Raw genomic sequence first — 26,321 nt, 5'->3', positions numbered from 1 at the left:
AGTAGCTTGCTAGGTAAACAGTGTTAGATACTTAAATTTGGGTCTGAGTCCAAAGCCTGTACTCTTTGGATTTCTCTAGAGAATGGATCAATCACATAAGAAAAGAAGGGTGCATTGGGAGTCGGGAGACTGAGCTGTGGTCTGGCTCTGCTGCTAACTTCAAGTTTAGACTCAATTGATCAAGTCCTTGATGACATGGAACTAAAGTGACTTTTGAAGAACATGAGTACCTCAAGGATCTTGCTAAAACACAGATTCTGATCTAGTAGGTCTGGGATAGGGCCTGAGATTTTGCATTTCTAAGAAGCTCTCAGGTGATGTCTACACTGCTGGCAAACTGAAATCTCAGAAGACTCCAAAGTCTTCTTCAGCCCTGAAAGTCAAAGAGTCTCAAAAATGTAGGGACAGTTCTTCCCTACAGAAGAATTCCAATTGATAAACATAGAAGAAATTAAGGAAATACAAAATTACCATTAGAACAACCCTGTAATAATTGTGGCAAATAAAATCCACAGATGAATGCTAAAATTAGAAGCTAAAAAGTTTTAGGAGAAATACAATATTTGCATAGTATCAATGTATCTCCCCCTTAAATACGTATTGATTACAAAGAAAAAATAATGAGGTTAGAGCAGAGACCCCCTTAACCATGTGATCAAAGTCAATTATCACCAGTAATAAAACATATGGTCATCATGTTGACATATTGATATCACCTCCAGATATGATGCACTGAGAAAGACACATCACTTCTGTGTGTTCTTATCCAGAACACACAACCTCAGTCTAATCATGAGAGAATATTAGACAAACCCAAAATAAGGGTCATGCTACAAAATAACTGTCCAGAATTTTTTGAAATGTCCACATCCTGAGAGACAAGGAAAGGCTGAGGAATTCTCATGGATTAGAGGAGAGCAAGGAGACATAACAGTATAATGTGGGATCTTGGATTGAATCTTGGAACAGAAAAGTGATGTTGGTAAAACATGCAAATGTCAGTAGTTTATAGTACTGTACCAATACTTAATTTTGACAAATGTATCATGATGATGTAAGATTAGATATTAACTTAAGAGGACGCTTGGTGGAAGATAAATGGTAACTCTGCCCTATTTTTGCAACTTTTCTATAAGCCTAAAATTATTCAAAAATTAAAAGTTAAAATAAAAATATTTACAGATATATTCTTCAAAAATTTTTTCAGACATATTTTATACATTAACACACTCATACAATAGGGTTTATTTAGACTTTATGTATTGCATGATTTGCAAATAATGATGATTTTACTTTTAATTTTCTACTATTTTTACTTCTTTTTTCATCAAAAAAAGTAAAACTCAAACAATTTTGAATTACTGTAGTGGTCATAGATATCTTTTGGCATTGCTGAATGCAGTGCAATTCTATTTCATAGAATGTCCCTTATTTTGGGTTTGTCTAATATTATCTCATGATATCTTCTTGCAGTGCAATATATCTTACGGTTAAAAATGATGATAACTAACATTTATTGTACTTACTGCAAATCAGGCACTGTGCTGAATTGTTTTAAGTGTCTTACTTCATTGTTCTGCCCAATAACCCTATTATTATCACTATTTTACAGAAAAGGAAATAGAGAAGTAAAATAACTTGCTGAAGTTCACATAGTAATTTGTGAAACCAGGATTTGAACCAAGGTTACTTAACTTTCTAAGAAAGCTTTTAGTTACGCTGTCTATAACACTGTGTATTCCTCTGACCAATTGATTTCAGATAGATTTGCTTTAACATTGGAAGGCTACCATCACTGAACCAGCATTTTATTTCATTTTATTTTATTTTATTTTAGATTGAGTCTCACTCTGCCACCCAGACAGGAGTGCAGTGATGCAATGTCAGCTCACTGCAACCTCTGCTTCCTGGGTTCAAGTGATTCTTATGCCTCAGCCTCCTGAGTAGCTGGGATTATAGGCACCTGCCATCATGCCCGGCTAATTTTTGTATTTTCAGTAAAGATGGGGTTTCACCATTCTGGCCAGGCTGGTTTTGAACTCCTGACCTCAAGTGATCTACCTGCCTTGGCCTCCCAAAGTGCTGGGATTACAGGCATGAGCCACTGCATCAGGCCTGAATCAGCATTTTAAAGATGGCGTCACAATGGCAAAGAAACCAGTCAGTGCTTTGTGATCCTCCGCCCAGTACAGGCACAGCAGGGCATCCAGAGAAGATAGGAGTCCCAAGTTGACACCTGCCACATTCTTGGCTCAGAACAGCTGTGGCTGGGAAGGTCCGTGGGCCGGGGAGCCAGTGATGAAGGACTTCAGCATCTGTATCAGCACCCCCCCAACACAGACGGCAGCTGCGGCCTAGCCCCCAGGCTTCACTTGGCGTGGACAACTTGCTAAGTAAAGTGGGGGGTGGGCCACGGCTGGCTCCTACCTGGACAGGCCTCCAGCTAACTCCGGGCTTGCACAGCAAATACAAGAAAAAAAGAAACAGAAAAATCAATTCATGTGCCCTTTCCTGACTTCTCCTGGCACCTACAGCCCTGACTGCAGAGATGGTCCCGTGGTCCCAAGACAGAGGGTGGAGAAGTGAGTGGAGCCAAGAGGCAGAAAGATCTCAGTAATTTGGAAAAAATTCCCAACTGGGTGCAGCTGGCTACACCTTTTCTTCCCCAGGTGACACTCAGGGAGGATAACATGATCTCATAAGATTATTTTGGGGTTTCCTTGACTTAGAGTTTCCATTCTTTGGTATTCTGCCTGGGGCACAGAAAGTACTTAGTAAACCTTGTAAAAATGATTGATTTACACTTTTCTTTGATAAACATGGACAGACAATGAAGGATTTTAACTGAAGACACTTTAAGAAAAGCAGCAGGTCAGATGGGTGGGGGGAAGATGTGAAGTGTTTGGGAAAATGCATAAAACAATTAATTTTTAAAATAAAAATTGAAGAACATCTCAATTAGCAATCTCAAGGAGAGTTGTGGGGGATATTGTGCCAAAAGAGTAGGCTACTTTGAAAAAGGAAATTTAAAATGTGATTGCTGAAGGAGCCCCACCGATATTGGCAACAAATACCAAATAAACATTGCTAAAAATTGAATTAGGGATTTAGAAACTAACTTGAGGGGTTTTCACAGAACATAGAATGAAAATATAAATAGGAATTACAAGATAGAAGTGACTGAGAGGATAGATTTAGTGTATCCAACATATGTTTATTCTCTTCATTCTAATTGGGACAGATGGAGAAGGGATAATATTTAAAGATATATAAGAGAAAATTTACCTAGGCTAAAGAAAGATTTGAGGTTGCTGGTGAAAATTTCTCCCAAACCCATACAAAATATTGAAAAAGACACATACATATACATATCCTAATAATATGTTCTAATTTCATGGGTAAAGACATAAATTCTATAGATCTCTAAACTGAAAAAAAGATGGGAGAGATCAACCTAAAGTGTCATGAAACAGCTCATTTACCACACTAATTGCCTGATGACAAAGGAGCAAGATTCACCAAGATTGTGAACCTGGATTCCTTTGTGTAGACAAACTAGTATTTGTATAGCTACAAATGAAATATACTCTGAGATGTGAAAATACTTAGGAAATATTCTGTTAATGCATAATTTCTGGGAAAAAAATGTTCAAGGACCTATACCACTCATTAAAACCCATCAGAATACAGAACGAATACAAGGGAAAGATAGTACATACGTGAGACAGTTATAAGCATTGAAAGCAGTAATCTCACAGGTAAGCCAAAATGTGTTTTGAAACCATGTATTTTGGGAATACAACGGTGAACAAAAAAGTCCTAATAATAAGAGGCATAAATTAATAAAATCGTAACAATCCAGAACTAAAGTTTCAAATGGTTTTTTAAAATATGTTGGATAGAAGTATTTAATTTTTCAGAGCATTATATTACTCTTTATTCTTTTTTATAGACTCATGTTCCTGTTTCATGGATGAGCTCTCTCTTCTAAGGGTACAATATTGCTTTGTTGTTGTTGTTTTTGTTAGTTTTCTTCTGTTCCTTAATATCTCTGTTTCTTCCAAGTTCTTTTTACCTGCCTGTTTGTTTTGGTCTCTATATTTCCTGTTAGAAGCTTTCTTCAACTATCTGGTGGTCCTTGGCTGTGTGGTCACATTTAGGAATGAGATTTAGTCTATCAATTGATGGAGCTCACTTCATTCCGGGGGCCCTCGGGTCTTCATATCTGCAGGCGTTTCCCCCTGAGCTGGTTGTTTTCTTCAGAGAAGCCTCCAGACTTCTTCCTGTGGTTATGAGCTTGACTGTGAGTTTGGGAGCTGGAGAAGGCTTAAGTCAGCATGGTGCAATTTAGTAATGTCCGTCACTCCTCTTCTGTGCCTGGTGCCTCTTAGTCTGGAGCTTCTTTTAAAAAAATTCCTCTGAGAATAAACTTTCTGTTGATTGCTGGGGTGGGTAAGAGGATGCGAGAGCCAGCTTTCCCTATATACACCTTCTCTTATGTAGGCTTTTCTTGAGTTCTAGAACTTTCTATGATTCTGTGATGTGAATTGGCTTGTTTCCTGCTGACTTCCTTTTTGGGGCACTAGTTTTTGGTCTTTGCATTTTTTTTTTTTAAAACCACTGGTCTCCATCAAGCCCATTGTTTAAAAATATATGGATTGTTTCATTGTCATTATTTCTTGAATTTTCTTGTCCTTGTGAAATTACTGCTTTTACAGTGTTCTTCTGCTGTCTGGTCAGCACTGGAAAAAGAGAATGGAGATGGGCATATGTATTCCCTTTCCTGTCGATGTATATCCGTGAACTTTGGGGTAACATTTCCACAAAAGTGTCTCCCCCTACAGAAAGGAAGTCTCATAGAGATTTTGGTTGGGGTTACATTCAACCCGTACATTATTTTAAGGGGAAAAAAGTCTTTCTCATGTCTAGTTTTCCCACCTGGGGACATAGATGTCTCTACATTCAGTTCAGAGCCCTCTTGTCAGCATCTGTTTTCTTTGTATTGGTTGTGCAGCTGATCAAGGGGCAGTGGAGAGTGGAAAGACTTTGAAGAGGCTTTGAAGAAGGACAAAGGTTTCCAGCCTGCCTCTCCAAGAGCTATGTGGCATCTGACAATTTACTCAGTTGTCCAGACCTCATTTTCCTGAGGTCTGACCAAGGAAAATGGAATTTTTTATATATATTGTTGAAATGCTTTGTATAGTAAACATGGAGACAGTAACCCCACTTTTTGGAGTTGTGAGAATCAGAAAGAGTTCATGTGAAGCATACAGGATTGAGATAATATTTACTATTTTATTAGAACAAGGCACTTCTAGGTACATGCCTGTGTATTTTATGCTTTTTGTTGATGAGATAAATGAGATGTTTACTTTTTGAAGATTGTAATTTTTTTTTTGGTAGTTGTTAGAAAAGCAATTTCTCTTTGGAGATGTAGCCTTAATCTTGTTACTCAAATTCCATGTCAGTTCTAATAGTATTTTAAAATTATTTCTTGGATTTGCAAATAATGAATGACTGCCTCCATTTTCTTAAGGTTCTATAAATGTGGTATTGATTTCCTCTATGGCAAAATACTTATTTACAATAGTCAACAATCTTTCCAAGTAGTCATGTGTTTACATGTCTGTGTCTAAAATTTTATTAATAATTTCTAACATTTCTGCATTGTGGTCCAGTGATGTGGTTTGTCAAATATATTGATATATTTGAGCATGTTCCATTTACAAGGAAGATGTACTTCCTGTTTAGTAGGTACAAGTTTGATATGTACTATTAATTTTTCCTTACTGGTTAAATATCAGAAGACCAATTTCATTCACTCATTCATTCACCTGCTTTATCTGTCAAAGACAAAATAAATTATGGTTAAATCTCCCCAGTTTCGTTTCTATTTGTCCCCTTTGCATTTCTAGGTAGTGAAAGTTTCCTCCATTCTCCAGTGAATTATATTCTCGTTGTAGTAATCAGTGGTTTTCACGAGCATTTGTATTGTTCTTCTTTACACCTTAGGTGTATTTGTTTGTGGGGGTAAATAGTGTATATTAGGAAACATTAGTAGGCATTTGAAATGAAATTTTTGCCCCTAGCATCCTAAAGAGGAAATTTCAAGAAAGCCCTGTATTCCAGCACAGGAAGCAGGAATGTCTTAAGGCACACTGCGCTGTTTCTGCTGGAGAAGTCTCCCTGCTCTCAAACCTTCCTTCACTGCTAGGTTCTAAGATGCATTTTTGCAGAGTGATGTTTCTTCCATAGTGAAATAGGTATAATTTTCTGGAAAGGTTAGGCATTATCTTTTTGTTTTATTTTTAAAATTATGTAACATTTGATATGTACAGAGAACATATGTAACCTTAGAACTGGAACATTACTGAGACTGCTTCATCTACCCAGGTGTTCCTCCCCAATCTTGAACTTTGTATTTAGCGTAACCTTCTGTGAGCGGTACAGACTACAACGCAAGGCTGCAGCTCAGGTGACTTAGGGAGCCTGCCTTTTGCTTTCAAGTCATGGAGTAAATCCATGCACCTCCTGAGGAACATCCTCAAGTGGCTGGCTAACTTGTAGCACGACTTTCAAAATAACAAACTTTGTGCTTTGCTCTACCAAGTGAGACCACATGTAGGAAAGTTCTTGGAAATTATGAAATTGTACGCACATGTAAATGTCCTTATGAAGACGCAATATACTGCTATCAAATTTAACAACTTTCTAAAATGTCCTCAAAGAAATACAATTCTTAAAAATAAACAATAAACGGAGAATATACCAAGAGGGCTGGAATACATGGCAACTGGAAGTTGGAAGGGAAAAAAGGAGACTTTGGGAACAAAAAAGGTTCATAACTCTTCAAAGACATTTTTTGGTTAAAATCCAAGATGAAAATAGGAAGAACAAGTAAACAAAGGAAAACATTCATCTTATAAGGAACTTGAGTTTACTAAAAATTATTATAAAGTCTTTACAGAAATTTGTATTTTACTTTGGCAAAAGAATTTTATATATATGTATTATTGAAATGCTTTGTATAGTAAACACAGGGAGGTTGATTTAAAAGAGGCTATTTGATAAATTTGCTGAGTGTGTACCTCTCTACTCAGTGAGTATTACCGTTTTGACTTTTCTCTGTAGCAATTGTCTCTAAGATAATAAAAGCTGGCGAGCATTTATCATGGGATACAATGGACACTGATTTTATGAAATTGACTTCAGAGAAACCCTTGTGCTCACAGGCATGCTGAGCTCAGAGAGGTCCTGCCACCTTCCCGGGTCCAGTACAACAGTCTCACAGGTGTAACAGCAGATTCGTGAATGAACACAAAAGGCCTGTGCTCACAAAGGTCTTTTATTCATGGACAGAACCACTTAGACTGGCAACAGTCTACATTTCACTAGTGTCTTTCTTTGTTCGTTTAAAACAGTAAATCCAGAATGAATCCAGTGACGGTAATACAGGAAGAAAATTAGCACTGCAGTTAAATAGTTAAGAACACTTAACTGGGAGAAATAAATTCTACCAATTCTAAACTGTGATGAAGGATCAATAATTGGAAGTTTTTTAAAAATGACTTTTTAATAAAATTATAAAAGGAAAACAAGACAAATATCTTGTACATGAAAGACTACCATATAAAGAAAAACTTATTCTTTACAATACTTTAAGATTTTGGTGTGCATTAAGTGTTCGTCAGCTTCATACTCGCAGAGTCTCTGAGGTATCTGGGACAGAGCAGGCCCCCAGTAGATGTTCACTGAATTAAGTGAATGAATTATGGGGTGTGCCCAAGCCAGTCTTTCTTCTCTCACTTTTGTTAATGGTCATTATTAATCAATGGTATTTCTCTTATCTTAGTAGCTCTGGAAAGATCAAACTAGTGAATAAATGTAGAATTAATATGAATTTTGCCACACATAATGAAATAAAATTAATATTTCAGCAATAACACAATTGCAACCTCAAAACGATGTGTATCTATTTCTATGTTTGGCTTGATTCGTGTCAGAAAAGATAACCTGAGATAGTAGGCTGTCACTAGTGAGTAAATGAATTAACAAGTGCTAATTAATAATTTCATGATTCGTTCCCAAAACCTTTTTGTGCCAGTCCTTAATATTGTACCAGATATTTCTGGTTCTCCATCTTCCAGGCATGTGGTAGCCCTGTTCACCTTAGGCATGGTCATGTGACCTGCACTGGCCAGTGGAATAAGTGGAAGTGATGTGTGTTACCTCTAGGTTGAAGTTTATGAGGCCATTCACCACATTATCTTCCCACACCAAAGTGATCAGGAAAGCATGGGTCAAGCTGAAGCTTCCATCAGCATGAGTTTCTTATAAGCAGGCCTTCCCTACCCACCCAGATTAGACATGTAGTGTGAATGAGAAAAGAAACTTTTATCAGATTAAGTCAATGAGATTTGAGGGGCTATTTGTTACCACAGCATAATTTAGCCTGTCCTGACTGACACATGTTCATTCGCAAACCTGGGCTTTGTGCTAGGCATAGTGGAAGTCAATACTAATAAAATATGCACCTTTATTTCAAAGGAATTTACATTCAATAGGAGAGGCATGCGTATAAAAAAGTACCACTCAGACTATAAGCCCAAAATCAAACATTTATGGGACACATTAAACATTGTGGGAAGTGTTGCTTCGGGTATAATGGCTTGAATTAATCTTTAGGAAACTCCAGAGTTTTCATAGTTGAAAATGAATTCTTTCCAGTAGATTCTATCAAACACCCAAAAAAATGTTATCAGTAGATTCATTCCTCTGGCTGCATTATTCAAGACCAAAGTAAAAAAAGAAAGTTTTTACATTTGATATATTAAATCATTTCTGAGTAGACTATTAAAATAATAATTTTGACTGTAATATTCAGATACTTACATGAAAACCATTGCTGTACTCATAGAATAATAAATTACTGTGTGAAATTATGCAGTGAATTGTGCTGTCACAGGGTTTACATTTATAAGGATAAAATTGATATTTTCTTTTCTTTCTTTTTTTGAGACAGGGTCTCACTATGTCACTCAACCTGGAGTGCAGTGGTGCAGTCTCAGCTCACTGCAACCTCTGTTTCCCAGGCTTAAGCGATCTTCCCACCTTAGCCTACTGAGTAGCTGGTACTATAGGCACATGCCACCAAACCTGGCTAATTTTTCTATTTTTTGTAGTGATGGGGTTTCGCCGCGTTGCCCAGGCCGGTCTTAATCTCCTGAGCTCAAGCGGTGCACCTGTCTTGGCCTCCCAAAGTGCTGGGACTATAGGCATGAGCCACCGTGCCCAGCCAATACATTATTTTCAAAATCATATTTCCTCACATCCACAGAAATGTAGAGCACAGATTTTGGCCTTAGACAGCTCTGGTCTGAGTCCTTGCTCCCCTAAGATGAAAAGTGAAGATGTAGTCTAGTACAGATAACTCATGTATCTTAGCTTTAATTTCCTTATCAATACAGTGAAGTATAATATAAGGCTTTTAAGCTTCTTGTGAGTATTGATTGAGATAATTCAGGAAGCACTTTGTGCAGTGTTTTATTTGGAGTAGTCACTGAAGAAATGTTTACTAAATAGTACTAACTATTACTTACTACATTTTCTCTTCTTACAACCACATTGCTTCCAAAAACTTGTCAAGGTAAAAGGCAATACAGGTTGACCAATATGGGTGGTTATTATACATAAACCATAAAAATTAAGATATTGGGGAAACACACCAGTTTTCCAATTTTCTTTGAGATTCTTATATTCATGATTTTGCTTAAGGGAATGCATTAAATTTTTTTCTTGCATGTTTATTGTAGAACTTTTAGAAAACATAGATAAGCAAAAAGGATCAAGTAATAAGAACTTACCCATTATCTCAAGATCTGGACATAACTACTATTAATACTTTGGCATATATCCTACAAGCATTTTTTCATGCATATCTGTGGGTGCATACAAAATATGTATGATATATATTTCTGAATGAAAAAGGAACTGGGTACCACTTTTTAAAAACTGGATATTTCATGAACACCTTTCATGTGGATATTCTCCTGCACAATCCTTTACAACGAGGGCATGTGCCGCACATCTCCCATCTGCCCCTCCAATCCCATCCCCTCCCCCTTTCCATCTTGCCTGCTCCATCAGGCAGTCATTCCCACCCAGCTACCTCTCCCTGGGTTCCAGTTACCATCCCCTTGAGACAATGGTAACTGCACCATGCTCGTGGTTTACTTTCTTTTTGTGAATAGTTCGAAATACTTCAGGTAACCAATTCAAGTGTCTCATCTAGTTCCTCCTAGGACCCTGACTTACACACCAAGAGAGAGGTTCTCAAACTATACTGTGCATCAGAATCACACGGAAGGTTTGTTAAAACACAGATTGCTGGGCATCACTCTCCAGAGGTTCTGATTCAGTAGGTGGGAAAGGGCCAGATAATTTGCATTTTTAACAAGTTCCCAGATGGTGCTGGAGCTGCTGGTCTAGGGACCACAGCCTGAGAACTGCTGCAGTAAACATTCACGCCATTGCATGAATCTGACAGTTTATTTATTTATTTATGTATTTTTTTAAGAGGAATTTTTTATTTTTCAATTTTTTTACCTTTGTTCGTTTTCTTTTTTTTATTATTATACTTTAAGTTCTAGGGTACATGTGCACAACGTGCAGATTTGATATATGTGTATACATGTGCCATGTTGGTTTGCTGCACCCATCAACTCATCACTTACCTTAGGTATTTCTCCTAATGCTATCCTTCCCCCAGCCCCCAACCCCCCGACAGGCCCCGGTGTGTGATGTTCCCCACCCTGTGTCCAAGTGATCTCATTGGAATCTGACAGTTTATTTAACCATTTATCTCTTATGCAAATAACTCTGGCTTTTATATCCTTTTAGCTAAATCTTTATACATTGATATGTTAGTTTCCTTAAAAAAAATTTCTAAAAAGTAGAACTTGGGCACAGGTATATGCACATTTTTAAAGTTTCTGAGATTGACAAATTGTCCGTCAGATAGTTTTTATGAATTTACAATTCTACTAACACATACAAAAAACATTTCCTTATATCTTTACAAATAAAAGAATTTCCTTCTTTTTTTTTTTTTTTTTTTAGATGGAATCTTGCTCTGTTGCCCAGGCTGGAGTGCAGTGGTGGCGATCTCTGCTCACTGCAAGCTCCGCCTCCCAGGTTCATGCCATTCTCCTGCCTCAGCCTCCCAAGCAGCTGGGACTACAGGTGCCCACCACCACACCCGGCTAATTTTTTGTATTTTCAGTAAAGACAGATTTTCACCATGTTAGCCAGGATGGTCTCGATCTCCTGACCTCGTGATCTGCCCGCCTCGGCCTCTCAAAGTGCTGCGATTACAGACGTGAGCCACCGCGCCCAGCTATATCTTTACAAATATAGTACATACACTATTTTCTTGTTTATTAAAATCCTCACCAATTGATAAATGAGCAAATTAAACTATTGTTTCACTTCACATTATTTTGATAACTAGTGAGATTAAACAGTTTTGCAGATACTTTTGTCCCTTTGCACTTACTGATTTGTGGGTGGCATCTTCGTGATCTTTGCCCATTTTTCTATGGGTCTGTTTGTCATTTGTTTTATAATTTAAGATATCCTTTATATGTAAAGAATTGCCTTTTATACATATTTTCAATATTTCCCCCTAATTTGTTGTTTGCCTTTGGATTTTTGTTAATTTTTTTTATGCAAATACTTTTTTTCATTCTTTGGTCAGAGCTCTCAATGCTTCACTTGTGTTGTTGTGGTTTAGTCTTGTGGTTAGAAAAATGAAAGCTGCCTTCACCCCTAGCAGGATGTTACTATCCACTTGGATTTTCTAATAATTTTATGGTTTTCTTTCTTTTTACATTTCAATGCTTCGACTTTATTTTGGTAAAAGAGAGATATAATGTTTTCCCTCCATAAATGTCCTAGAGGCACGCGTTGAGTAATTCATCCATTCTCCCTTGGTTTGGAAATGTCACTTTTACTCATCGCAAAGTCTTCAACGTATCAGTGTTTGTTTTTGGAGTTTCTTTCGTTCCGTTGATCTGTGGTTCTGGTCCAGAACCACACTGTTAATTATTGTCATTTACTATACTTTTAATTCATCTCATTAATTTTCTTTTTTTTTCAAAATTTCTTTAGCAATTATGATGGCTTACAAATAAAATAAATAAAATATTATTTCTCCTATTTCTTTCACAAAGGCCAATAAAATTGTATCAAATTCTACCTCAGGGACAAGCTCTTTTGTTCATGAGTTTCAGCACTTCTACTGTTCCAGCCCAGTGTGCTGTGCCTTTTACAGTTGTCGTATTTATTTATTTATTTACTTATTTATTTTTACCTTATTCAATTTACTTTCCTTATTTAAATTTTATAACATCTCTCCATTTCTACAGGGTTTTTTTTCTCCTTCTAAACCATCAGCTTTCTTGAAGGGATGTTGGCCCTGGGTGTGTGAGTCCCCTGGGTCCTGTGGGGTAAAGCGGGGCTGGGACCTTTGAAAACTCAGAGTCCAGGGAGTGGTGACACACAGGTGGAACTGTGTGTCATGACTGATTGGGAATGAAGGATGACAAAAGAATCTGAATTAGTGTCACTTTTTCAAGAGGCCTCCCTTTTGCAGTTGCCCATTGGTTTCTATGACATGGTTTTTGAGATGGCTTTGGGTTTTTTTTAATGCTATTGGTACAATTATTTTTCATTATGTTGGTTAATGGTATTCCTATTGGTAATGTTTTAGATTCAGTCTGAGAATGAGAAGAGCTGGTGGAGGGAAGTTAGAGATCCCATAGCAACCTCTCTGAAGTGTGGCCTTGTCCTGACAGCAGAGGGCTCCTAAGCCTCTAGATCCCTTGTGTAATTACAGTGCTTGGTGCACAGCACAGGCCTAGGCAGTATCTGTTGAGTAAATGAATGTAAGGATTGTGTACAGTTCTTAAATCAGAAACAGCACCAGTAGTGCATGGTACAGCGAGATACATTTTCTCTGGCTCTGACTGAGAAAGATATTTCAAATATCGCTTTCAGATAATGCAGCCTTGTGAGATAGTGAACTCTCCATTCCTGGAAGTATTCAAGCTAAGGTTGGAGAGGTGATGACGGTTTCCATTATTTTGGAGGGTGAACTTCCAAGGTCTCTGTGTCACTAAGACTGGGTGATTCTGTTACTCCTGGCTAATTAAGCTTATATTTTAGATTTTTCCTTTTCCTTTTTCTCCGGTCCCTAATTCCCATATACACTTCTCTACAAAGTGTCTTCATTGTGGTGTCACTTGTGTGCATCTGTGTCCTCTGTGCTATATCTGCAACCTGACCCGTTTCCCATGAATGTCCTGGGGTGGTGCTTGAGCTTTTCATGGGCTTGCACCTTTCACCGCCCACTATTGAACATGCAGATGTGATGGTGGCATCTGTCACTTGCTCTGTGATCACTCTTCTCTCATAACTGGTGGGAGGAAAAAAATGATTTCACGTTAATGAACACCATAAACAATTGGATATCCACTCTAGTGAACATCAAGATCTATCCATTAGTGTGTCTTATCACTCTCGGCTACTTTTTGTTCGTTTCCTTGTGTTTTGTAAGGAATTGAAAAAGAAAGCAAGATGATATTTAGAACTTACTTGTTAGTGGATCAGTTTCCTTGGGCTGCCGTAACAAATTACTACAAACTTGGTGGCTTAAAACAATAGAAATGTATTCTCTCAAAGTTCTAGAGGCCAGAAGTCTGAGATCCAGGCATTGGCAGGGCTGTACTCCCTCACAAGGCTCCAGAGCCCAATCAGTGCCTTTCCTCTCCTAGCTTCTGGGGGTTCCAGTTGCTTGGTGGCAATGACTGCATCACTCCAACCTCCGTCTCCATGGTCTGCCTCCTCTTCTCTCTGTCTCTCCTCTGCATGTCCCTCACAAGGACACTTGCCATTGGATTTAGGATCCACCTGAATAATCCAGGATGAACTTTTTATCTCAAGATACTTGACCCAATTACATATGCACCCTTTTCCCAAATAAGGTCATATTCACAGTTGCCAGGCATTAGGACTTGGACATATCTTTTGGAGGCCCACCATTCATCTTATTACAGGCGGTAAGCCAGGAGATTCCATAGGGAGAAAAACTGAGTAAGATCTCACTTGGAGATCCTGGGAATGCCTTTTAATACTGAGGTAGTGGTCCCTATAAACAAAGCTCCCATATTACTGCAATAATAACATTCTAATAATAGCAGCAGTACTTTATGGAGCACTTGTTCTGTGGGAGGCATTGTTCTAACTACCTTTACAAGCATCATCTGAGCTAATCTCTCAACAACTCTATAAAGAGGCAACTATTGTTACTGTTGTTTTACAGATGAAGAACATGAGTCTTAGAGAAGTCAAAGAAGTTGCCTAAGGTCACATGAGCAGTGAGCAGAGGAGTTGCTTACCTTTGTTAGACTCCAAATCCTGTGTGACTATGAAACTCATTAACTGAAACAACCCGGCACCCTTGGACCTGTGCAGGCAAAGGCAAGGGAGTTGACGAGAACAGTCCCAAAGCCTTTTGCTGTATCCCATCTGTGCAAAACACTCCCAATAAACAAACAAACACACACCAGGCTTCTTGAACAATTTCTCCCCATTGCCAAGCTATTGGAAGAAAAGAACGCAAATCTGATCAGATTCATTACTAGTTTGAGGATTGCAAATACATTTCACCTTGGGTTGGATTGCGAACCATATATGGAAAGGACACCATGTTGATCAGTGTGCATGCACAACACACATACACACCCCCACTGTGTGCAGTGACAGAAGTGCTCATTGTATGCCAAACACCACCCTTGTTCTGTCCAGGGGGAGGTGCTGCGAAGACTGGGGAGATGGAGGCAGGCTCTGCTTCTGGCTGGATTCCTCAACCCACCTCCCTAGGCTACCTGACCTTCCATTTGAAGGTCCAGGCCAAGTCGCAGACCATACGCCAGTCATCCAGGGAGCTTGCTACAAGTCACCCTCATGCTCCCAGTCTTCCATCCCCAGCCGTCAGCCAGAACCCAGATTCAGTGACCAGTTATGATCCCTGGGAAAGAGTTGCCCCAGGTTCGATCAACTAAGCTCCCCGAAATGGCTCTGCTTTAATTCTTCCTAATCTTGTTCATTCCCTCCTTGCCTGCTACATGTGGCTGCCAGGAACCCTCACATTTTGGGTCTAACCACTGAGAAATGGTGGAGATGTTTGGATTTGATGGAAGGATTTGGACAAGCAAAGATGAGGGTATTGCAGGTGACTCGAACAGTGGAGTACAACTGTAAAGAAGGAAGTCATTGTCCTGTTCTGGCAAGAGCAAGTAATTTATTTAGTATTTCTAGAATCTCAGTCTAAGAGAAAAAACTGGGCCTTGGGTGACAGGAGGTGGGCAGGGGTTCATCTTGCCCTGGCTGGCAGATTTCACACAGGGAGAAGAGCCAGGGCAGGCAGCGAAGAGAGCGGTTGGAGGCCCAGGCTTGGGTGGAGGTAGTGGGAATGAAAGGGAGCCAATACATGGGGCAAGTCAAAAAGCAGCTAAGGACCAGGCTGGGGAGAGGAATGGCCAAAGAGAAGTCAGAGTTGGCCTGAGTCATCTGGTCTGCATGGGCTGGAGACAGGGAGGCAGCAGAGAAGGCAGGAGGAAGAAGGGCTCAGCCATTGGCACTTAATAGTTATTATTTTTATGATTTATTTATGCCTCAATTACTTTCAAAAAATTAAAGCAGCTAATAAAAAGTGCACGACCAATAAAATGTTAGCACATATTGAAACAGTGTTTTGCATAAGTTGAGTTGAAGGTGCCAGTGGGGCCTCCTGGGGGAAGATTCAGCAACATTGGGAAGTCAAGAAGGCACCAGGGTGTCCTCTGGATCGAGCCTTGAGTGGAGGAGGCTGCTCGGCATCTGTGCTGTGTGCCCAGACTCCCCTCAGTGCACCTCTCCTGTGCTCCCCATGGGAAGACACACCCCTGCCTCCTTCCTTTATCAGGCCTCCTGAGGGTCAGGCCCCTGCAGGGCCAGCAGCCATGGCACAGTCCTTGGTGCATAGTGGGTGTGTTTCAGGGCCACTGGACTGGACTTTCCTTTTGGTGTGGAGGGAGGGAGAAGCAATGGAGAAAGAGGCGAGGACAGAGAGCGCCACATCCTGGGGTCAGATCTCCAGGACTGATGGTGCATGTGAGGCGAGTGCAGACTCTTCCAGAATTAGAAAGGAGATGCCGAGCATGGAGCCGCGCTTCCATGGTGTATGATTCAGAATATTTGTCCTGCACTCTGCAGGTCATCATAACACGAGCTCATTCATCAGCGAGTGTCTTAAGAGTGAAGAGTCATGGCTGAAAGCAGAAGGATGAATCAGTGGTTTCTAAAGGTTCCTCTCTCTGTGAGTCAGGGAATGCCCCTTTGTCTATATTTGTAACTGCTCCCTTGTTTCAGAACATTTCCACTTTTGGAGAAATGCCATAAGTTAGTCTGGCTTGAAATTTGGTTTCAATAGTAAGGCCCTCTCAATCCCTAAATGATGAAAATAATAAAATAATGGAAATAAAAGGGATTTTAATTTTCGCTGGCATCTATTTCAAGTATTATTACAGTGCACTGATTGTTTGTAATGTTTATTGAAATGTATCAATTTCCCTTTTTCTTTTCCTCTGTTTTCACTTTTGTGTCCAGAGTTGGAGATTTCCAGAACACATTGGCAGCCATGTGCATACAATTTCCAACTTTAGAACACTGTGTATGAATTATGTTATATATCATGAGGTTAGAAAATAATGCAAAGGACACTGGGCTTTTGGGGGGGGGGTGTTTGTGTGTGTGCCCACAGGTGTGTGTGTGTGTGTTTGAATACAACAGCCTCTAATGACATCAAAGGTCATTAATAACAATTCGATCAATTATCCGTGAAGGTGTAAGATGCTTACTCTGTGGAGTTTAGATAGATTTGAGAACATAAGAGTGATTTTATTTTTGCTTTTTGTGCATTTGAAAAGGACACAACTCTCCTATGTAGAGTTTTTGGTTTCTGGTTGTATGATGCTTTTTATCCTTACATAGGCGTTGTGAGCCCACTCTAATCACTTAGATTTGTTTTTAGTAATAGTTTCCTTACAATCAATCATGCCAGCAGTTGTGAAAATATGCTATAAGCTTTATATTAAGACAAATAAAGTTGAGATGCTGTGTCTCCAGCAGAAATAACTTCCTATTTCTTATTTCAATCAGTCATGCCAGAGATATAAAACCATGCCATCAGCCATTTGCATGTGTTGAGATTCTGACTCCCAATGCAGATTTAAAAGAGGACTTTCCCTCTAACTCCTTGCCTATTAATATACTCATTCACTCATTCAATTATTCAACCAGTGTCTATGAGCTCCTGCCGTGGTTCAAGCGCAGCTGGAGTGGCTAGGTCACAAAAATGAATTGGACATGGTTAAAAGTCTTCCTTCCTCTCTGGTGAAGGGATTTTTGTTTGTTTGTGTTTTTGGTTTTTTTTGAGACAGAGTTTCACTCTTTCGCCCAGGCTGGAGTGAAGTGGCGCTGTCTCAGCTCACTGCAACCTCTGCCCCCTGGGTTCAAGCAATTCTCTTGCCTCAGCCTCCCAAGTAGCTGGGATTACAGGCACCCACCACCACAGCCAGCTACTTTTGTATTTTTAGTAGAGATGGGGTTTTGCTATGTTGGCCAGGTTGGTCACGAACTCCTGACCTCAGGTGTGTTCCACCTGCCTTGGCCTCCCAAAGTGCTAAGATTATAGGCATGAGCCACTGTGCCTGGCCTGGTGAAGGAGGTTGACTTTGAAATGGTGAGTAATAAGCTAGATGCCTACCCAAGCTATAATAGTATTGGGATCTAGAAGAAGCACCCAGGCCAGCTGCAGAGTGGAGATGGATGAGGGAAGGCTGACCCCTGAGCCAACTCTTATTATTACTGATATTTTAAGAAAAGATAGGGATTAGTCACATTACAAGTAAAAGCTTTTCTTTACTAAAAAGATGTTTTGTTTATTTCACATTGCACAGTATACATTATCCTTCAGATTACATTTTATTGATGATTATAGATGATTCATAACTTGAGAGGAAGTATAATAGGAACCTTTGTCCACTAAAGAGTACTAAGACACTGAGGTGAATGCTGCAAACCATTCTGTTGGTCAGGTGGAAAGGGCCCATTTGAATTATTGATCTTAATTAATTACCAGCACAGGACTGAGGGTGGGGCCAGGGAGGGCAGCACAGGCACAGGCCATGGCTGGCCATGGGTGATGACAGGTGCTCCTGGAGAGCTCAGCAACTGTGGCCACATGTGGATGACCCCGTGTGCCAGGCCCCAGGGGACTTCACCTCTCAGGCTGTAGGCAGCCACTGAATGACGCAAGGCAGGCAAGAGGCATGACCAGAGTGGGATGTTTCCAAAAGACCCCTTTCTGATGAGATAGTGGATTCACTTCCCATTGCTATAACAACTTTTCACAAACTTTATGGCCTAAAGCAACAGGAATTTATTCTCTCAGTTCTGGAAGCCAGAAGTCTCATATTAGGTATGAGAAGGGCCATGCTCCCTTCAAAGGCCCTAGAGGAGGATCCTCCCCTATCCTCTTCCAGCTCCTGGTGGTGCTTGACCTTTCTCGGTTTGTGGCCACATAACTCCAACTCTTGCCTTCATCTCCATATGGCCTCCTTCCCCTATGTCTCTGTGTCTTCTCTTCTATTCAAGGAATACTAGTCATTGCACTTAGAGTCCACCCTAAATCTAGGGTGATTTTATCTCAAGATCCTTGCTTAATCACCTCTGCAAAGAGCCTCTTTCCAAATAAAGTCATATTCTGAAGTTCTAAAAGGGTGGATATGAATTTAAGGGATCCACTATTCAACCGACTCCGGATGGGGGGAGGTTGGAAGAGGTTCGGAGGATGAGGTCTAGCAGGACCTGGGAGGACATTACAGAGGAACCTACAAGGAGAGAAAGAGAACGCATAGGTGGGATGCTGGGGCAGATTTCAAGAAATGTGTGCTCAGGAGGAATAAGGGAGGAAAGGGTAAAAAAGAAGGATGAGGGATTGTGGCGTAAAAGCCAAACCTTCACAAATTTGCTTTCCACCCATGTAGGTATCTTCTAGCATTAAGTTCTAGTTCAAGTACCACCCTCTCTCCTGTAATGGCTGACAAAAGGGTTACTAGGATCACCTCATTTAATTCTTAAACAGTACTATTATGATCACTCACACTCTAACACACACCCTGTTTTAAAGAGGAAACAAATTGAGGCTTGGAGAGGTTAGGTGGCTTGCTAGTAAATAAATGCTGGAGCTAGAATTTGAACCAGACAACCATACTGTAAACCCAGCACTCCTGAATACTCACACATCACACATACCCCTCACCAACACCACACCACCAAGTAAAATTATTCCTCCCATCTCTAAATCCCCATAGCCCATGGTGTATGCTTCCTTTCGGCATTTGTTCAATTACCAACTAGTTTATTTTTACAAGTAGATTTGTATACGTGTCGTGAGGAGAGGGACTGGACATGTTTCACTTTTGCATGATGTCCCCAATATCTTGCACCTGCATTGCACAAAGATCATGTTTATGAGTGTTGAATCATGGGATGCTATCTTAATTCAGATCACAATTATATGTTCAGCCTGTGCGAGAGACAGAGAGAGTGGAGACAAGGAAACATACAGCTATTATACACTATGTGGTGTGCAGGGATACAGGTGAACACACAGAGACCTTGCGATGCATCTCATATGTATGTGCCAGCTGGGCATGGTGGCTCACGCTTGTAATCTCAACAATTTGGGAAGCTGAAGTGGGAGGACCCCTTGAGGCCAGGAGTTTGAGACCAACCTGGGCAACATACTGAGACCCTATCTTCTGAAATTTTTTTTTTTAAATTAGCCAGGCATGATGGTGTGTGCCTGAGGTCCCAGCTACTCAGGAGACTGAGGTGGAAGGATCGCTTGAGCCTAGGATTCTGAAGCTGCAGTAAGCTGTGATTGCACCACTACACTTCAGCCTGGGTGACACAGCAAAACCCTGTCTCCAAAATAATAATAATAATAATAATGATAGTATGTATTAATCAATAGGGATAAGAGACACATACATAGACAGACACAAATCAGTGAAGGAGGTGAACAGGCAATTCACAGAGGAAATAAAAGTCAGTAAGTATATGCAAGGATACTCAGTTTCACCTGCAATTAGCACTATGCATGTTAAAACACTGACAAGATATGATTCTACTCCAACCAGATTGGTGAAATAAAACATTTAAGGGGGGCAGGAAATTTCTCATTGTTCACTACAGAAAGATATGCACCAAACTGATAATAAACTGAAATGGTGACTTCTGAGAGCTTGGGTGGGGGGTGATTTCTTGGAGGACTTTACTTTTACCTGTAGTATTTAAATTGTTTTACCAGGAGAATATGTTCATGCATTACTTGTATATTTGAAATTAGTAGGGAAAGAAATCAAATGCTCTCCCTCAATTTACATTACTGGGTAATTACAAGGGATCATATGCTATTCATTGCTACTCCCATAGCTGAAAGAGGACCTTGCATTCCCAATTCTGTCATCTTTCCACTACATTTTGATGATAAGTTAGATGAGATCCGGAAGTTCAGGAAATACCTGTATGGAGGTGAAATGTAGAGCCTAGAGCTCTGTTTCCCAGGGGCTGGACACTTTATTGTCATGGGGGCTGACTTGCGCATGGCAGGGTGTGCCACAGCATCCTGGCCTCTGCCCACCAGATGCCAGTAGCAACCCACGCCTCACCCTTTCTACTGTAAGTTGTAACAACCAAAAATGTCTCCAGATGTTGACGGATACCCCTGGGAGATACACCCTTTTCCCCATTGAGAACCACTGGTGTCCAGGCAAAGCTCAGAAAAAGAACTTAAGCATCCCAACTCAGCCCAATTTCACTTCTATGAGAGTAAAAGTAATGGGCTTAATTATCATATGCTAGTACTTTGCTCTTGCCTAAAATGACCAGTGTTATAAACTCCTTAACAAAAATTACATTATATTGCTTTTCTTATCTTTGTATCTTTTTTTTTTTTTGAAACGGAGTCTCGCTGTCGCCCAGGCTAGAGTACAGTGGCGTGATCTCGGCTCACTGCAAGCTTCGCCTCCCGGGTTCATGCCATTCTCCTGCCTCAGCCTCCCGATCTTTGTATCTTAAACACATCTTATCTTCCTCCTCATGATGCCAATTCCCCACCCCCAGGGGACAATCCCCTACCTGGTGAGGCTGATTGATTTTGAGCCTCTAGGGTAGCACAGAGCCACATGTATAGAGAGTAAGTGATTACTTTGTCTGCCAACATCATCTTTATCAGAACTGCTGGACAGATCATTTAATGCAGGGGTCCCCAACCCCCGGGCCATGGGGCTGGTACTGGGCCATGGCCTGTTGGGAACTGGGCCTCACAGCAGGAGGTGAGCAAGCATTACCGCTTGAGCTCCGCCTCCTGTCAGATCAGTGGTGACAAGATTCTCATAGGAGCACGAACCTTATTGTGGACTGCACATGCAAGGGATCTAGGTTGTGGGCTCCTCATGAGGATCTAATGCCTGATGATCTGTTACTGTATATATTAACATGTAATAATATATACATGTGTATACATTATATATTACAATGTAATAATAGTAGAAATAAAGTGCACAATAAATGTAATGTTCTTGAATCATCTCAAAATCATCCTCCCCCACCCCTGTCTGTGGAAAAATTGTTTTCCATGAAACAGGTCTGTGGTCCCAAAAAGGTTGGAGACCGCTGGTTTCATGGGCACCCTTGGCTCCCAGTCACATATGAGTTGGGACTCTTGGTTATGGAAGAAACCCATGCAAATTAGCTTAGGCCAAAAGAAGGGGTTAGTCACCGTAAGGTTACAGCTTGTGAACAGGCCCTGAAGGGACAGCACACTCTCTCTGGCAGAGGTCAGGGTGGCTGGAAAATAGTGGTAGCAGGGGTTGCATTTGAAAGGGCCTTGTCAAAGGTGCATGGTATGTATTAACAGAAAGCAAATTCACAGATCATCCAGGCCTGGAGGATGGGTTGGGAAGTGAGAGTGAGTTCAGGAAGGACTTATTAAGTGGATGCCAGCTATCCGGTGAGGGATGAAAGTGGCCCAGCTGACCGTGCAAAGGTGGGGATAGAGTGAGTACATAGACCCCAAGGAAATCAGAGTTGGCTGAGCTGAAAGTAGGGCGGAGCAGCACATGTGCAGGGTGAGTGTCCTTTCCCACACAGGGAGGAAAAGAAAAACGTTTGTGCAAAAGGTTAGGCAGCCAGGGGAAACATGAATGAAACCAGTGTCCTTGAGCTAGAGAAAGTGACACTGTTGTGGATCAGTCGCATTTTCGCCTCCTTACAAAAGCTCAACAGGGGCACACTGTGGTTGGTCAGATGGGAGTGCACAAGCATGAAAATCCATGGATTTGGTATTTGAGTCTTCTCAAATTTTAACTTAAAAATGAAAACATGAAAATAAGTGTGTGAGTTTAGAAAAAGTAAAATGCTTGACTTTCTTATGTGGAATGAAGATTATGCCTTTACAATCAAGGAGTTCCATATATTCTGAGTGCTGGGAAATGTGATTCCACTAAATATTGAACTGTCCAAGGTTACTGGTGAAACACACGCACATACACACACACACACTCAGATGGTTAAGATTTCGTGTGCTGCTTTTATAAAATCTCATTTTTCACAGTTGTATTTTCCAGTCCATAAGTCTGCTATTTCTTTAGTTCTTGCTCAAAGCTTGAATGAACGTTGAAAAGTTTGGGCATCACACTTTTGGTCAGCCACTGCGTGCTGGCCGGGCTCCAAGGAAAGGACAATGCTCAGGAGCTCCATGTTCGCAAACAAGTGGGAAACAGCCTCTTAAAAACCATTTCAATACAATAGGTTTTAACAGATGCATGCAGTACAATGAAAGGAAAAAAGGGGCGTTTATCTCATATCCTAGAAAAATATCTAAGCCTGAGATTTTGAAGAATTGTCTGAGAATGATAAACTATCAGACTTGAAAGTGTTTAATACAGAATCTTCCTCAATGGATTGGGCATCCTTATCCCTTCTCCCTGTTGTTGGCTACATTGCAAGAACTCTTGCAGTAAGATGGCACTTGTAGATAATAAAAGTAAAATGCTTTTGGGGTCTTTCTTTTGACAGTTTTTGAGATTAGTTTAATGTTACTTGTGTGCTGTGAGCTTTAAGTTTTGATGAGCTGAATCTTCAAGCAGATAAAAGATTTTTACAGTTGCTCAGTGTTATGTAGATTGCTTATAGGTACAAAAATAAAATAAAAATCCAGGCACAGTGGCTCACATCTGTAATCCCAGCACTTTGGGAGGCTGAGGCGGGTGGATAACTTGAGGTCTGGTGTTCAAAACCAGCCTGGCCAACGTGTTAAGACTCTGTCTCTACTAAAAATACAAAAAAAAAAAAAAAATTAGCCAGGCACAATGGTGGGGGTGGGGGGGATGTGTAATCTCAGCTACTCAGGAGGCTAAGGCACGAGAATCACTTGAACCCAGGAGGTGGAGGTTGCAGTGAGCCGAGATTGCGCCACTGCACTCCAGCCTGGTGGACAGGGTGAGACTCTGTCTCTAGATAAATAAATAAAATAAAATACAAACTACAACTCTTAGTATTTTCACTATGGAAAAAATAGAAAAAAATTTTCTATTTTTAGAAAATTTTTAGTATTTTCTAAAAATCTCTAGAAATCCTAGAGATTTCTAGGATTTTTTTTTCGATAAATTCTTTCACACATGCCCATGTTTATACATCAAAATCCATGTATACATCTAGGCAGGGTTGAATTATACCCATGTTTACTAATTTAACTCTTACTATATGCATTAAATGTAATGTGTTACCTAATGTTTAATGTCACTTTTATAAACATGCTTTACATGTGAGAAAAATAAACAAAAAGACATGAGACAATTAGGGTTCAGCCCTTTCTGCCCTATGTCCCTTCCCCAGAACTCAGAATCTTCTTAATTGGCACAATCCCTAAAGGGAACAAATGTGACAATTAGAAGTCTGCCCTAATTATAAGAGGCTCACAGGAATACCTGATATTGGGAAATACTCTTATTTTCTGAGTGGCATTGTAAGCAATCCTTGGACACAGCATAAAGAACTCGTGTGTAGGAGCAGGGACACTTTTTTACTCAGGATAGAACAAACAAGCAGCCAGAAAAACACATACAGCTAGATCATTTCACATTCGTTTGCCTTTGTCTAGCCCTTGAATATGCCTTTAAGCACCCACTGTCTGTGATTCCTAATCCTGAGTCTCTCCAAAGCAGTGGTTTCACACCACATTGACAGAAGCCTCCGCGTTCAGACACCCAACTCCTTACAGCTAAAGTTCCTCTGATTCTCTATTTTACATATTCTGGTTCTATGTAAAATTTAATTTGAAACTGGGGTTCTCTGGGGAAAATTAAAACAAAGATAGCAGATCCCAGCTTTCAGATGTATGATACCATTCCAGTCACATCTGAGTCACCTGCAAATGGTGACTAAAAAAGACGCAGAGGAAAATTAAAGGGCCACTTTGCATGGCTAAGCAGAGGAGAATGGTTTTGCTATCTGGTTTCTGGAAAGAACGGTTTGGTTTCCTTGGGGCCAGTCAATAGAAAGTTTGGGTTTCTCCTGAGCATCCAGTGACCATATGTTGCCTCCAGTGGCTGTCCACCCCTCCCCATGTGTTAGGAAAGCCATCTGATTAAATAAAGTTCTCTAGGGCAGCAGTCCCCAATATTTTGGGCACCAGGGACTGGTCTCATGGAAGACAATTTTTCCACAGGGTCCAGGGTTGGTTTGGGGATGAAACTGTTCCATCTCAGATCATCAGGCATTAGTTAGATTCTCATAAGGAGCATGCAACCTAGATCCCTCTCATGCGCAGTTCGCAGTGGGGTTCACCCTCCTATGAGAGTCTAATGCAGCCACTGATCTGACAGGAGGCAGAGCTCAGGCAGTAATGCTTTCTCACCTGCAGCTCACCTCCCGCTGTGCAGCCCAGTTCCAAACAGGCCAAGGACCACTATTGGTCTATGGTCCAGGATTTGGGGACCTCAGCTCTGGAGTGTGAAAGACTCACAGTATCACCTCCACCACCCAGGTGCCTGTTGTTTTAAATGATTTTTTTTTTTTTTTTTTTTGGAGACAGGGTATCACTCTGTTAGTCTGGGGTGGGGTGGGGTGATCAAAGCTCACTGCAGACTACAACTCCTGGCTCATGTGATCCTCCCCGTCAGCTTCCCTAGTAGCTGGGACTACAGGCATGCACCATCACACCTGGCTAATTTTTTTAAATTTTCTTGTAGAGACAATGTCTTGCTTTTTTGGCCAGGCTGATCTTGAACTCCTGGCCTCAAGCAGTCCTCCCACCTTGGCCTTCCTACATGCTGGGATTACAGGCATGAGCCACAGTGCCTAGCCTTAAATGAATCTTGATAGGTGGAATTTCAGAGCATACTGGGAAGATGTCCTAAATATCCCTGCTACATAAGAAATGGGTTTGTCCCCCAGTTCCTGACAAAGCCCCATTTTCTGACGCATCATCATTGCTACTGGAGGATCCATGGAGATCCCTTATGAGGGAGGCTGGACCCTTATCAGCCTGGGTTTTCTGGGTCATACATAGTGGGTCTCAGAGCCAACCAGCCAACTTTGCAAATGCTGTTTCTTTCTTAGTTTCTGCAGCTATTCTACTCCTTGATCCAAAGGTGTGTTTTGTTCTGCTTACTATTGATGTCACTTCTCTGCTTCCTTGATCTTCTCCCAGTGTCAATCCAGATCAAGAATAATTCTCTGGACTAGCCCCTGAGCAAGGTTCTTGTCTCCTGGGATTGAATGAGCTCAGATGAGCTCCCTGGCCACCACATCAAAGCTTCACTATTTCTCTCCTTCGCACTCAATCTTAGTAGCTTTTTTTTCTTTCCTTATGAAAAAAGGCTGTCAGCTCACAATAACAAAAACAGCTCCAGGGAATTCTGTTTCTTTTTTGGGGGGTGCACAAAGTTTTTATTTTAACCAACTCATTGACACACTAGAAAACATTGTCACTATGTCCCTTCCCTTACCACGTGTGGATAGTAAGCAAAGAAGAATGGTTTAAAGTAATTGACATTTTGCTGTGCCCCTAACAGCAACTCAGATGGAATATACTTACTCATCTCTGTTTTGTTCTATTTAAAATTTTATTATATAATATTTGAACAAAA

The 26,321-nt window shown here is 40.6% G+C and overlaps 1 protein-coding gene, 1 long non-coding RNA gene and 1 other non-coding gene across 9 annotated transcripts in view; all 3 read left to right on the top strand.

Annotated features, from left to right (window-relative positions):
* The window catches only part of HECW1 (HECT, C2 and WW domain containing E3 ubiquitin protein ligase 1), a 449,170-nt gene that overhangs the window by 35,960 nt on the left and 386,889 nt on the right, over positions 1–26,321 (top strand). The window lies entirely within an intron of this gene.
* On the top strand, positions 1,638–14,623 carry LOC129523843 (uncharacterized). Its single transcript, XR_008667507.1, has 2 exons — positions 1,638–2,582; positions 14,381–14,623. It is a non-coding gene; the product is annotated as an uncharacterized lncRNA (long non-coding RNA).
* On the top strand, positions 2,336–2,447 carry MIR3943 (microRNA mir-3943). The gene has a single exon (NR_106423.1). It is a non-coding gene; the product is annotated as a microRNA mir-3943 (primary transcript).

Source organism: Gorilla gorilla, chromosome 6, assembly GCF_029281585.2.
Source record: "Gorilla gorilla gorilla isolate KB3781 chromosome 6, NHGRI_mGorGor1-v2.1_pri, whole genome shotgun sequence".
Lineage (NCBI taxonomy): Eukaryota > Metazoa > Chordata > Mammalia > Primates > Hominidae > Gorilla > Gorilla gorilla.
This window is presented reverse-complemented; position numbering and strand designations above follow the sequence as displayed.